The 15,967-nt window shown below is 35.5% G+C and overlaps 1 protein-coding gene across 4 annotated transcripts in view; it reads right to left on the bottom strand.

The window, feature by feature from the left end:
* Positions 1-15,967, bottom strand: part of DLGAP1 (DLG associated protein 1) — a 978,693-nt gene that overhangs the window by 636,706 nt on the left and 326,020 nt on the right. The window lies entirely within an intron of this gene.

Consider the following 15,967-nt stretch of genomic DNA (forward strand, 5'->3'; position numbering starts at 1 on the left):
GGAAGTTCATATCACTATAAGCTTACATGAACAAAGAAGAGAGAACCCAAGTAAACAACTTAACATGATTATCAGAAGGAACTAGAAACAAAAGAACAAAGGCAACCCAAAACCAGCAGAAGAAAGAAAATAATAAGTTTCAGAGAAGAAATAAATGAAATAGAGAACAGAAAAACTATAGAAAAAATCAATAAAACAAGAAACTGGTCTTTGAAAAGATCAACAAAATTGACAATGCCTTGGTAAGACTCACTAAGGAAAAAAGAGAAAAAACTCATGTAAACAAAATCCAAAATGAAAGAGGAGAAATCACCACAGATATGATAGATATACAAAGGATTATCATAGAATACTATGAAAAACTATATGCCGCCAAATTTAACAATCTAGAAGAAATGGATAAATTTCTAGAACAATACAATCATCCTAGACTGAGTCAAGAAGAAGTTGATAGCCTAAACAGACCCATAAACAGGGAGGAAATAGAAACAACTATCAAAAACCTCCCCCAAAATAAAAGTCTGGGACCAGACAGATATAGTAGTGAATTCTTTCAAACATTTAAAGAAGATTTGGCTCCTATTCTACTCAAAGTCTTCCAAAAAATTGAAGTAGCAATACTTCCAAACACATTTTATGAGGCCAACATAACCCTCATATCAAAACCTGGCAAGGACAAGCAAAGAAAGAAAACTACAGACCAATATCTCTAATGAATACAAATGCTAAAATTGTAAACAAAATACTAGCAAATCAAATACAACAACACATTAAAAAAATAATTCATCATGATCAATGGGATTCATTCTGGAATCACAAGGATGGTTCAATATACATAAAACAGTTAACGTAATACAGCATATCAACAAAACGAACAAAAACCATATGATCCTATCAATAGATGCAGAAAAGGCATTCAATAAAATATAACATCATTTTATGTTTAAAACACTCAACAAAATGGGTATAGAAAAATATATTTCAACATAATAAAATCCATTTATGACAAACCATCAGCTAAAATCATATTAAATGGCAAAAAACTGAAAACTTTTCCTCTAAAATAAGGAACAAGACAAGGCTGTCCACTCTCTCCATTCTAATTCAATGTAGTGCTGGAAGTTCTAGCTAGAGCAATCAGACAGGAGAAGGAAATAAAAGGCATTCATATTGGGAAAGAAGAAGTAAAAAGGTTTCACTTTTTGCAGATAATATGATCTGCATTGAAATCCCCAGACTCCGCAAAAATACTATTAGAAACAATAAACCAATACAGTAAGGTTGCAGGATACAGAAGTCTATTGTCTTCTTATATGCCAGAAAATGAACTAAAAAAAATAATTCCTTTTATGGTTGCAGAAAAAGAAATAAAATACCTAGGAATAAACATAATAAAGAATGTAAAGGATCTATATAATGAAAACTACAAAGCATTGTTAAGAGAAATCAAAAAAGATACAATGAAGTGGAAAAATAATCCTTGTTCTTGGATGGGAAGAATAAATACAGTTAAAATGACCATATTACTCAAAGCAATATACAAATTTAATGCAATTCCTGTCAAAATTCCTATGTCATTTTTTAAGAAAATGGAACAAAAAAATCATCAGGTTTATATGGAACTAGAAAAACTCTCGAATAGCCAAAGCAATCCTGAGGAAAAAGAATGAAGCTGAAGGTATTACAATACCTGACTTAAAATTATATTATAGAGCCATGATAATCAAAACAGCATGGTATTGGAAGAAAAACAGACACTCAGAACAATGAAACAGAATAGAGAACCCAGAAATAAAATCACATATATATGTTCAAATCATCTTTGATACAGGAGCCATAAACAATGGAGTAAAGAAAGCCTCTTCAATAAATGGTGCTGGGAAAACTGCAGAGCCACATGCAAAAGAATGAAACTCAAATACAGTTTGTCTCCTTGTACGAAAATTAATTCAAACTGGATCAAAGACCTAAATATAAGACCTGAAACAATAAATTACATAGAAGAAAACACAAGTACTAAACTCTTGGACCTTGGCCATAAAGAACATTTTATAAATTTGACTCCAAAGGCAAGGGAAGTGAAAGCAAAGATAAATGAATGGGACTACATCAGACTAAGAAACTTTTGCACAGCAAAGGAAACTGACAACAAAAAAAAATAGACAGCCAACTAAATGAGAGATGATATTTTCATACAACAGCTCAGATAGGGGCCTAATATCCAAAATATACAAAGTACTCACAACACTCAATGCAAACAATCCAATAAAAAAATGGGAAGAGGACATGAACAGACTCTTCTCCCAGGAAGATATACAAATGGCCAATAGATATATAAAAAGATGCTCATCTTCACTAGTTATTAGAGAAATGAAAATCAAAAGTACAATGAGATACCATCTCACACTTGTTGGATTAGCTATTATCAACAAGACAGGTAATAACAACTGTTGAAGAGGCTGTGGAGAAAAAGGAACCCTCATCCATTGTTGGTGGGAATGTAAAGTAGTATAACCATTATGGAAGAAAGTATGGTGGTTCTTCAAAAAATTAAGAATAGAACTACCATATGGCCCAGCAATCCCTCTACCCCCAAAACTCAAAAACATTGGTACATAAAGAAACATGCAGTCCCATGTCTATTGCAGCATTGTTCACTGTGGCCAAGACATGGAAACAACCAAATAACCCTTCAATAGAAGACTGGATAAAGAAGATGTGGTGCATATATACTATGAAACACTACTCAGCCATAAGAAAAGATGACATAGTATCATTTATGACAACATGGATGGACTTTAATAACTTTATACTGAGTGAAATAAGTAAATCAGAAAAAACTAAGAACTGTATGATTCCATACATAGGTGGGACACAAAATTGATACTCATGGACATAAATAAGAGTGCAATGGTTACCAGGGGGAGGGAAGGAAGAAGAAAGAGGAGGCAGTGGAAGGGGAGGGGCATAAAGAAAACTAAATAAAAGGTGATGGAAGGTAATTTGACTTTGGGTGATGCATATACAACATAATTAAATGTCAAAATGATCTGGAGATGTTTCCTCTGAATCTATGTACTCTAATTGATCAATGTCACCCTGTTAAAATTAATTGTCTAGATAAAATAAAAAATACCATGCATATAAATCTGTAATTATTGCAGTAGCATGATTTCAGTTAAAAATATTAAGTTTATAAATTTAAGGTTCAGTGTTCAGGAAAGATAATACAAAACAACAGAACAATTTATATTTCTAATATAGTATGTACTACACTCATTATAAATATATGCTGTAATTTACATTTTAATGTCTTTCTTGGGTAATATTTTTATGTGGTAATACATGTATAACAAAATTATCATTGCAATGATTTTTTTCCTATTTATTATTTATATTACATTTATTGGTGTGACATTAATTAATAAAATTACATAGGTTCTAAGTATATAATTCTATGCCATGTTAGCTGCATTATATTCCCACAATTCTGAATTATACAATTTATTGGCATTAAGTGTATTCATAATGTTATACAACTATCACCACTATCCATTTCCAGAACTTTTATTTTTATCACCCCACACATAAATCCACATTTTCCCCACTTTTCTGACTCTGGTCACCACTATTCTACTCTGTCTTTATAAATTTACCTATTTTAGATACTTCATATAAGTTGTATGCATACAGAATTTACCCTCTAGTGTCTGCCTCATTTCATTTAGCCTAATGTCTTCTAGGTTCATCCATGTTATAGCATGTGTCAGAATTTCATAAGGCTGAATAGCCACATTTTGTTTACTCACTGATGTCAGTGGGCATTTGGGTTACTTCTACCTTTTGGTGCTGTGAGTAAGGCTGCTGTGAACATGGGTGTACAAATAGCTGATGGTTTGGGTATATACCAGAAGTAGCGTTGCTGGATCATATGGTAATTCTGTGCTTAAATTTTTGAGGAACCACTATACTGTTTTTATAGTACTGCACCATTTAAATTCCCAATGAACAATGCACAAGTTCCAATTTCTCTATTGCCTAACCAACCCCATATATATTATACACATATATATGTATAATAACAGCCAACTGAAAACTGTGAAGTGGTACCTGACAGTGGCTTTGATTTGCATTTTCTTAATGTGGACAATAATTTTAAAAGGCACATTTATGTAAATGTGAAAAGAACACACCCTGTTACATCCTTTATAATCAGAAAAACAAATTACTTTGAATCTTATGGAATAAATGTCCATATATTAGTACACTCATGAAAGATATTTTCATAAAATATACACAGAAAATCATGATCTACTGTTGTTGGTTGTTGCAGTTATCGTTAATATGTACTGCCTGTTGTGAATGTAGTTTTAAAAAATTTCCAGTTCCCTTTTGAACTGATTTTAGCTCTCAAAAAAAGGTTTCATGTTTCCACACAGAATTAAATAAGCTCTGGCTTGTTGGCTCAGTGGTAGTACATCAACCCAGTGTGTGTAAGTCCTGGGTTTGATTCCTGGCCAGGGCACACAGGAGAAGTGCCCATCTGCTTCTCCACACTTCCCCCTCTCTTTTCTCTTTATCTCTCTCTTCCCCTCCCATAGCCAAGGCTCCACTGGAGCAAAAGTTGGCCCAGGTGCTGAGGATGGCTCCATGGCCCCCACCTCAGGCAGTAGAATGGCTCCGGTTGCAGTGGAGCAATGCCCCTGATGGGCAGATCATCGCCCCTTGGTGGGCATGCCAGGTGGATCCTGGTTGGGCACATGTGGGAGTTTGTCTCTCTGCCTCCCCGGTTCTCACTTCAGAAAAACTACAAGAAAAATAATTAACTGAAGCTCATTTTGCTAAACTCCTAGCTATATTTTCACTTAAAAATGATATTTGACAAATAAATGCATCCTTACTGTCTCATGTGTATGAAGTGTACGCTACTCGCATAGCAGAGCAGAGTTTAGTTCCAGTCCCTGTTCCTACTCTATATACTGTGTTACTGTAAACCAGTCACCTACCCCTTTACAAAACCCAGTTGTCATAGGTGAGAGAACAAGAGTTTAGGAATCAGAGCCTGGGGCAAGCCTTCACTCCATCACTTACATCAAAACTCTTACTGTAATGGTGTCCTCCATAAGATGTGAAAGTGATCCACTCACTGCCTCTTACACTTACCTCTGTCAGAATCCTCAAAGTTACCTCAGGAGGCAAAAGTGCAGACAGACTATCAGGGACTACTGCAGAGGTCTGGGCATCAGGGCATAATAGCTTTGAGTAGGCTGGTAGCCCAATATGCAGAAATAAGGTTCTTGAGCATATTTCCAAGGCAAAGCTAATAGGATTTGCTGGTTAACTGAATGTTGGGCAGAAGGAAAAGAGTTAAGAAAGACTTCAAGGTTTTGGAGCCTTAAAACCCAGAATAATGGAGATCCATTTACTTTGATGAAGACTGAGGTTGAAAGTTTTGGTTGTCGAGGAAGCTCAAGTGTTAGGTTTGGACATGTTATGTTTATAAAATGTCTACTAGACACGCAAATAAGCATGATGAGTAAGAGGCCTGATTTGTGTTTTATAAAAATTCTTGGAGAAGAGTGAGACTGGATACATGGACCAGATAGAAGCTAAAGGCAAAGGTCTAGTCTGGGCAAGAATGGATTAGGGAATGAAATAAAGCTGTGGCAGAAATAGTGAAGAAGGGATCGAAAGGAGTTGACCAGAATGATCAACTGGAGATGCAATCAGAAATTGGGAGGGCTTGTGGATAAAGCCAGTGTGTCTGGCATGGGATGGTAGAATACAGTTGGGCAGAGTGTAGGAAATAGAGCAAATCTGAGAGGGAAGAAGAGTTAAGCTACATAAGAATCATGAATTGAGGTCATTTAGAGATAAACATAAATAAAGTGCAGGCCCAAGCATCAAGGAGCTCACTGGAACAGGCAGACAATAATGTGATGACAGTAAGAACAGAGTGTCATATGTGCAAAATCTGAGTTATGCATGAGTGATACGGGGGTCATACCTCTGAAGCAGCTAGGTGTGAAATGCTGTAGAATGAGACAATCAAATTGCTTGTTTTTGTTTTTGAAATGTATGAGTGTTATTCTGCACTGTTCCATATCTCATGTACTTCAGGTCATCCAAAAGCATTTACAGAGGTAAATAAAAATAACACTTTACTTCCCTTTTGAATGTCCACAAAAAAGAATAAATTATTTTACAAATCTTAAAATAGAATACTAGTGCTCATTTAGATTCTACATGTTATTGTATGTTTGCTTTTGGTAGGGGGGGCTAGATGGAAGGGAGGGATGAGGACACAGTTTGAGAACAACATACGCTTCTGATCTTATTTCTTCACTGTGCTCTGCTTCTGAATGTAGCACAGTTTTAGGGCTTAAACATGCTTATGACTATACACTGTACTACCTTGAATTGGACATGGAATTTATTCATGTTATAGTTGTCATTTTCTATCTAGAATGAAAAAAAAAAGCTTAGCTTTTATTCCAGAATACAATATACATATATACTTCAATAGTTTAAAAAGATCTATACAAATAATTTCCTTAAATTGTGTTCTCTGATGCGGGGTCACAGAAAGCATCAGAGGGACAGCTGTCAGAGGGAAGGGGAATGAGGAGATGGGATCAGAGAAGGTGAAGGGATTAGTGAAATTATATATACAGAACACAGGGATACAGATAACAAGACAGCAAATCCCAGAGGGAAGGGGGGACGGAGTTAGGGGGGAGGGGGCAAAGGGGGAGTAATGGAGGACAAGGGGGTGGGGGTGAGGGAGTTATATTGAGTGAGATACTTGATTCCATGTTAACACAATAAATTAAAATTAATAAAAAATTTTTAAAAATTGTGTTCTCTGCAATCTGGATGTGCATTGCCTTTTTAATTGTTAAAGGCAGAAATAATATTTAGGAGGGAAATTACTGAGATAAAAATCCACTCAGCAGTTAAGAATTAATGCTTTCAGAAAATCATTCAAAGTAATTTGCTAAAATACATTTTATTGAAGAAATGTCAAATTCACTCATGAACCTAGCTTCCAATGTTCTCTAATGTGGAAGACTAAAAACGCCATAGAAAAAATTACAGTATATGGTCATTATATGCTTCTCAGTAATAATAACTTAACTCCCCGAGTATTAGGCTAATTTAGATCCCTTTTACAAGCCCACTTGTGAATGTGTATTTAAAAAAATTACAAATTTGGATCTTATTCTCTTTAAATAAAGTAGTGATTAAGCAACCAGGGCATAGAAACTCCTAAATCTTGTTTATGAAAGGCCCTTTCTCCTGCACTTGAGATAGAGAAGATAAAGAAGTGAAATAATCATTGTGATAATGAGTCCCTTTTGTCCTTTCAAAGGGTTTCAAATTTTGGTTTGGCAATTGTCTTAAATATTCAATCAGTGTCATGGTATTACAGACAGGGACAAAGGACAGTCCATTAGGAAGTAGGTCTGAAGGTAGAAAAACTTTACCAAAGACACAAATATCTTAAAAGCAGAGAGAAAAGCAAAGAATTCCATTAATGGTGAATGAATCTCAAATAGCAGTTATTATATTGTGTTATATTAATTTTGACAGTTATCAATGAAGTTGACAGGATGTGGTCACTTCCAACTTAAAATAATTTCTCTGTTCAAAATAACTTTCTAAGCGCCACTGTCTATCCCTTTTTGTTTCTCTGAATCTCCTGACTTAAAAGTCACAAGTCTGTACACAGTCAAGTTTCTAAATATATCACCATTTATTCTTACATGTCCATGTATAAATGTATGTTTCCTGTATACACCTCTTGAATTCTTAAGTTGTCTAAGGAAATAGTCAAATTTTTTATACCTAATTTTAGTTTTTTCAAAGCTGATCAAATTGAACCTGTGCATGGAATTAATATAAAATAATATGATTAAACATAGGAAAATGTCAACTGCTGAACATAAGGGTGCTGAAATAACCAATCCTACTCTGGCAAACACCCAGGGTATCCCCCATAGCAACAGAGCTGATGGCATAGCAACAGCAGCTACTTCGCCACAGAAAAATTAAAAGAAATATTCTTGAAGAAAAATGTAATTCATGTTAAAGTCAAATGTGACATTTTCTTCAACAAAAGAACCTGTGAGTGCATGTGTAAAATGATGTTGTTTCTTAACAGCCATAAATTCTCCAATGCAGGGTGAAAGACATTTTGATAACTCTCAAGTCCAAGTACTTTGAAGCTAAAACTTCCTAGGTGCTCTCAGCCAAATTGTTATGTTCCTTGAAAAGCTAGAAAATGGTATTTATTTATTTTGCTAGGATAAAAGTTTTTCTACAATTTTTAAAAGAATAATTCAAAAGAAAAATTTACTGAAGTCACAAATTTATTTCATCAGCAATATTAGAATATAACATGAAAAATATTAAGATTAACATGAAATATATTGTTTAAATTAAATACTCTAGAAGGACCTCTATACTGAAAACTACAAAGCATTTTAAAAGAGATTAGGCCTGGTCAGATAGCTCGGATGGTTAGAGCATTTTCTGAAAGTGCAGAGGTTGTCAGTTGGATCCCTAGTCAGGGCATATAAAGGCACAGATTGATGTTCCTCTCTCTCTCTCTCTCTCCCCCCTTTCTCTCTTGCTCTAAAATCAAAATAAACATTAAAAAGAAAGTCAAAAATATAAATAAAAGAGGTTGAAAAAGATACAATGAGGGAGGCCCTGACTAGGTAGCTCAGTTGGTTAGCATCATCCTACTGTGCCAAGGTTATGGTTCAATCCCCAGTCAGGGGCACAAACTAGAAGCAACCAATAAATGAATAAATAAGTGGAATAACATATGGATGTACCTCTGTCTCTCTCGCTGTCTCTCTAAAAATCAATAAATAAAAAATTATTTTAAAAAAACAACAAAATGGAAAGATATTTTGTGTTCATGGATTGGAAGAATCAACATAATTAAAATGGCCGTATTACCAAAAGCTATATAAAAATTTAATGCCATCCCCATCAAAATCCCAATATCATTTTTAATAGAAACAGAACCAAAAAATCATCAGATTTGTATAGAACCACAAAAGACCCCAAATAGCCCAAGCAATTTTAAGGGGGGGGGGGAAAGCCAAAGGTATCACTCTATTTGACTTGAAATTATGCTACAGAGATATAGTAATCAAGAAAGCACAGCACTGGCAGAAAAAGACACACAGACCAATGAAACAATTGAGAGCCCAGAAAAAAAAACACTACATGTATATGGGCAAATAAACTTTGATAAAGGAGCCAAAAGCTCAAACAGGACAAAAGAAAGCCCCTTCAATAAATAGTGCCCCCAAAATGGGAAGCCCACATGCAAAAGGAGGAAACTAGATCACAGTTTATTTCCATTCACAAAAATTAATTGAAAATGGATCAAGGACCTGAATATGACTTGAAACAATAAATTACATAGAAAAAAACTCAGGTACTAAATGTATGGATCTTGGTCATAGATAACATTTTATGACTTGGATCTTGGTCATAGATAACATTTTATGACTTTTACCCCAAGAGCAAGGGAAGTAAAGGCAAAAATAAATGAATGAAACTATATCAAACTAAAAAGCTTCTGCACAGCAAAAACAACCTCCCCCCAAAACCCCAGCAATAAGACAAAAAGGCAACAATTGAATGGAAGATAATATTTGCAAAGAACAGCTCAACAAGGGGTTAATATTGAAAATATGTAAAGAACTCATACAATTCAACACCAAAAATCAAATGAATAAATATACCAAACAATCTAATTAAAAACTGGGCAGAGGACCTGAAGGGACACCTCTCCCATGAAGACATTTAAACATCCAATAGATATATGAAAAGAAGCTCAACTTCACTAACTATTAGGGGAATGCAAATCAAAAGACATAATAACAAGCGTTGGAGTGGTTGGGGAGAAAGATGAGCTTTATTTACTGCTGGTGGGAATGTAAACTGGTACAGCCACTATGGAAAACAGTATGGAGGTTCCTCAAAAGTGTTAAGACTAGAGTTACCATATGACCCAGCAATCTCACTTCTGGGTATCTACCTGAAAATTTTCAAAAACATCTGTTCACAATGATATATGCACCTCTTTGTTCATCGCAGCATTATTTACGGTTGCCAAGACATGGAGACAACCAAAGTGTCCTTTGTAGAGGATTGGATAAAGAAGATGTGGTACATATATACAATGGAATACTACTAAATTATATTAAAAGATGAAATACCTCCATTTTCAGCAACATGGATGGACTTTGAGAATATCATGCTAAGCAAAATAAGTGGCTTCAATTGTTTGATAATCTTATCCTTAATGAAATTAAAATGAATGAAACCTCTTTCCCACCTCCTTTAGTACACAAATCTTATGCTCAAAATTTGAGGTATTTTGAATTCTTTCCCCAGCAGCTGCACCAAACATATATCTATTTATTAAATTTTATTTATTCCTTCTCAAATAATTTTTTTTCATTTCAACTCCAATGAATAAGATAAAAGTCTTATTCCTTAAGCAAACAGTTATTGAGTGCCTTATATTTTCAAAACACAGCACTCAGAACAGAACCAAAGAAGAAAAAAAAATGCAAAACAATATTTTGACCTTAATAGCTTTAAAACTTTATTGGTGACAATGTTCAGGTACTATGTTGTCATCTTTCAAACATTTACCTTATTAATCTTTTTAGTAATCCTACAAATAACATAATATCATATAGATTTTATATGTGAGAAAACTGAGGCTCAAATATTATAATGCCACAGACCAAGATCACACAATACCTATGAAAGGAGTAGATCCAGAATTAAACCTAGATCTCATCTGAAAACACAGTTCATACTCTCTAACCATTACATTGTTCTTCAAGTAATTGTACAAATGAAAAGGGCTATGTGAATGATACTATATATCTGCTGTTCAGAATGAAGAGAAATTGTTTCTAGATGGTTATTATCAGAAGATTGGCTTGGAGGGAATGTCATTAAATGATGGGTAGAGTTTAGTTCAATGGAGATTAAGAAGGCCACCCACCAGGTTGAAAGCCTGCAGGTCATCCCCAGGAAGTAGCAAGAGCTTTGTGGCTAGCACACACCTTCTTTGGGGGCGGGGGGGGGGGGGTACCAAATGAACCTGGAAGAGAAAAGCAAGAACCTAGAGGCAGATATTGGTATAATTTCTAATTCTGCCATATACAACTGAGGGTACATGGGAAAGACACTCACTCTTTCTGATCTTCAGTTTCCATATCTGCCAAGCAGTAGCATAGCGAAGGGGGAAGGGAAGGGGGTCTATCATGCCCCGGGCACCACTAGCAGATGGGCAGGAAATGGTCTCCAAGAAAAAGAAGAAAAACGTAGTAGAAGGGGAGGGGGGCGCCAATAAAGTGTCATGCCCCGGGCTCCAGTTATGTTCGCTATGCCACTGCTGCCAAGTGGGCATAATGATGCCAACTTTACCAGGTTAAATTTGGGAGTGATGGAGAGTTACTTAAGCAGCCTGGACACATGGTAATTCTTATAAGGCTTTCATTTTTAGCTAAGGTAATTGGACTTCACTGAGTAGGCAATGGGACATTTTGAACAATGGAGCAACACATATCTTTGACTTGGTTTCCCTCTTGGAACAATCTTGTGTGTATCAAAGGTTAATTTTCCTCTAACACAACTAATACTTCCTATAACATAACTATCTGCTGTTGTAGTTCAAAGTGCTTGTTTGGTGTCCCACTGCACACAGAACGAAGCTGAAATGCCCTCACTTGGAACTTCAGGCTCTACTTAAGCCTTATTGTCCAGCAATCTAGACACTATTTTTGGCATCAGCTATACTCATCTTTTAAGAGTTTCCCCCCAAAGAGGAGTGACAAATTTACTCCATTTTACCTGGGATTTCCTACTTTTAGTTTCTTGTGTCTGGGAAACTTCCTTTTCCTATGAAAACTGAGTGAGTTGGTCACCCTACCTCAGAGGCATTACAGGTTCCCAAATTTCCACATATTTGACTTCCTTCCCTATGATGGTCTATCAGGAAGTGCATAACATGAAAGTCTCAATCTAACACAATAACATGCAGGCGCATCTGGATCATCTGGTGTAACTGGAGCAGATAGCACCCAGAGGAGAATTATGATTGGGTTCGATAGATTGGGAAGGCTTGTTTTTGAAAAATATTTACTTGGAAATAAAATTTACATACAAAAATGTTGCATGAATAAGAATAGTACAAAGTATGCCTTTTACCCAGATTTATTTAGATAAATATAAAAATATTAATAATATATTTTACCCCCTTGCTTTATCACTAGTGTTCTCTTTCTCCCTCCACACATGATTTTTATTTTTAAGCTGGCAAAGGTTTCAAAATTTTAACATAGTATAGATATGTTCAGAGACAGAAGAAATAATTTTTAACCAGGAAGAAATCCTGAAGGGATTGGCCTGATGCATAGAGTTACTGTTGAGTTTTGCTTTAGGAAGACAAGAATTTCAAGGGTATCTAGTAAGGTCTAGAAAGAAAAAACTCTGGAGACAGAGAGATGAGTCAGTAAGGTTCTCAGCAGTTCCAATACCAAGAACCTCTGCTGATAGGAGCTATTGATGGGTTTAAGTAGAAGTGAAATATTCTCTTACTGTCTGTATGGCCAGTAGTCGCAGCCATCGCGGCCATTCACATGCAGGTTCTTATTTGATTTGGACAGATGGTAAAGAAACAGCAGAGTTGAGAAATGGTGGGCCATCCCTTTATTCTAGCCTTGCAACTGGCCACCGAGTAAAAACAAACACACAGGGCACCAAAACCCACTCACACATTCTCCAGTTCCATAGTCAGGAGAATCTTTTCTGGTTTTTTTTAGAATCAAAGGCACCCACTAGTCTAAGTCACCTCTGGTTCCCCATCTGCCAAGATGGCTTCTTACTCTGCAAAACTGGCTTTTCTCTCCTTCCCCTTCATCTTGGCTTCTTTCTCTCCAATACTCTTCCTCCCTGCTCTCACTCTGCAAAAACATGGCCTCCTTCTTCTTCTCTTCTAAAAAACTACCTAGGCCCACAAAGACCCCCTCCTCCAGCACACATTAATATAACAATGACCCTTCCCAAGCAGGAAGGTAATTAGCAGTTTCACGTGGGCAGCGGCCATTTTTAACAAAGTGAGCATAAAAATTACATTTTACAAACTTATTTGCCCTCATGGTTTCTTAACTATTTGACTTGATTTAAAAAGATGAATTTTGTGTAAGATTTTTTTCACAGTTATTTTAAAAAATAGAGAGCCATTCATCATACCCATTTTCTCACTCTAGTTATTCACAAATGAAGTGACAAAATTAAGGACCATAGAAAAAAAATGAGACTTCTGTTATTTCATGTAATGGACTAGTATCTTGGCAGAGTTAAACCAGATGAGTTAAGCAGTAACTGAAATATATTCTTTACTCTTACTACATTGGCATTCTGCTTTTAATTTTCATTGTAATGCCACCAGAGATCCATTTAAACAGTTTTTGATAAAGATACAAACTAACAAACTGTATCTAACTGCTATAGGGAGAATTTTTTCTAATTTCACAGTTGGTTGAAAAATATACTATGAGAGTACAAAGGAGAAAATTCACAATGGCTACCTATGATACAAGAAAACGAGAAGAGACACTATCATCTTGGTCAAAAACACTTTGTTATACATAACACCTAATGCTCTCCTATCTGATCTGACAGAACTTCAAGGATTGACTTTGCATTTTTATGCTACGACATCTGGACAAAAACCAACCTTTAATTTACTTACTTGCTCCCTTGTTGACATCTCTTCAGAGTTCTCTGTTTTTTAAGTGTCTGATGTTTTGGCACTCTTGCTTCTCACACGGGCCTAATTTATGTGTTGTTCTAATAAACAAACACGTCTCCTACTGACACTTTGCATAGATAATGTCCTGTTTGTTCCAGGGAAAGAAATTAGGGGAGCTCTTACAGAGAAAGCAGTAGGTCTAATAAATATAGGGGCTGTTTTCCTCCATTAGAAGAAATACCAATAGCATTGTGTGTATCCCCATCTGCATTGCTAAGAGCAACCCATTAAAGAGAATGGAATGGAAAAATTTGCAGAGCCTCATGTGTGTGTTTATTTTACAGGGTTGCTGGGGCCTCTTAGTATCGGCTGGGGAGAGTGTGCTCATCTCTTCCCAGCATGGGGGGCTGTGAAGACGTGCTGGTAGCTTGACATTGGCCATGGGGAAAGTGTACACATACAAAAATTTGCAAACATTATACTCCTTATTCTAGAAGCTGGTTAGTAAACATTACTAGCATACCACTGCCTATATAAGATCTTTGGACAATGATTCTGGAATATAAACAGGTAAACACTGAGTGAAATAGAAATGTGCTTAGTTTATTAGTTGTCTGTCAATAGTTGATAACATCGAATTCACCTCAGAATGGCCAGGAGGTAGACAGCAGTGTGTGGAGAAGATTACTGGAAAGGAAGGAAGCTCTTTTCAGATAAAGAGAATCATATTTGGGCTCCTTATAAATAGTAATTATAAACACATTTTTACTACTTTGTAGTTTGGCTAATAGCTTCATGAGCTGCTAAGGCAGACTGAAAAACAATAACAACAAACAAACAAAAAACCTCTTTAGAAATTTTAAAAAGTACATTAAATCAGATTCTTGGTGTTCTAGTTATGTAAGAAAGTTGAACACACAACTTGAGCTGAAAGCCATCAGCTCCTTTTGTGCATAACTTAAAGTCTATAGAGCCAAGATTTCCTCTGAGTGTTTTTTTTGATAGACAAGCTGAGTTCTAGCACAACATTTAATGACTATTCATTGATTTAATGTGAAAGGCTAATTGAGGAATAAATAGATAGAAGAGAGACATATCTGGATATATCAGAGACAATGGGATTTTCCAGATACTGTGAGTAGACAGGGCAAAGAGAAGATTCTCTTGTATATAATCTCTACATATATAACTGTATATTTATTAAAGGTAGGCAGATAGAGAAATAAATATTTCAAGGTGAAAAGCATATCATCAACAAAGTCTCCAGGACCTTTTGCACTATCATTTCACTCTGCTCAGTTTTCACCTGTTCCTTTTTCTTTGTAAATAATTATTCTTTTCAAATTATGTGGCTACTTTAAGGTGGTCCATTTCCTCTTTCTTTCAGAAAAGTAAGATTAATAGATTTCAACCTTCCTTCTAGAAGCAAAGAACTATATTTTATGTAGGTTTCCTTGAAAGACAATTGAATAACCTTGACATGGGTTTCATACAGAATCACGTCTTTAACAATGTTGTTAGTCATGCCTGTAAATTAATCCTGCCTCTTAATATCCCAGTAAGGTCTAAAAACAACATTGCTTTTCTTCACATCAAATACTGTTTGAGTAGCATTTTCATTTTAGTCTTTCAGAATGCCTTCACAGTAAAACAGAGATCGGAGGGTATTTTCTCATCGTGTTCCAGACAGTGATGGAACTGAATGTACGTTAATGCCCACACAGGAAATGTAATAATATTCTACCAGGAGTCTATTTTTATACTAATAGAACTTGTTTAGGCAAAGCAAATCTGTACTAAGGAAAGAAGAAAAATCTTCCAATGTTTGAAGTATTCTGGATAAACTTTAAGAGAAAAGTAACCTTTTCTTTTCCCACATTGGATCTAAAATAATTAAATCAATTCAAAGGCTTAGCTACTTTACAGAGACTTTTTAATTGCTCCTATTGATTATGACTTAAATTTGCTTCTGTACAGTTTACAAAACTGCCTTGGGCGCTGGCACCAATACCCTGGGGAAGAAAGTCCACAGCCATCCTAATATTATCAAATAGTAGGATAATTATTCATACTCATTGATATAGAGATGATGATCATATTCTTGGGAGACGAGATTGCTAGGCCTTTACTGGTTAACACTGCATTAAAATATACTTTTTCAAAAGC

This window comes from Saccopteryx leptura, chromosome 11, assembly GCF_036850995.1.
Source record: "Saccopteryx leptura isolate mSacLep1 chromosome 11, mSacLep1_pri_phased_curated, whole genome shotgun sequence".
In the NCBI taxonomy this organism is placed as follows: Eukaryota; Metazoa; Chordata; class Mammalia; order Chiroptera; family Emballonuridae; genus Saccopteryx; species Saccopteryx leptura.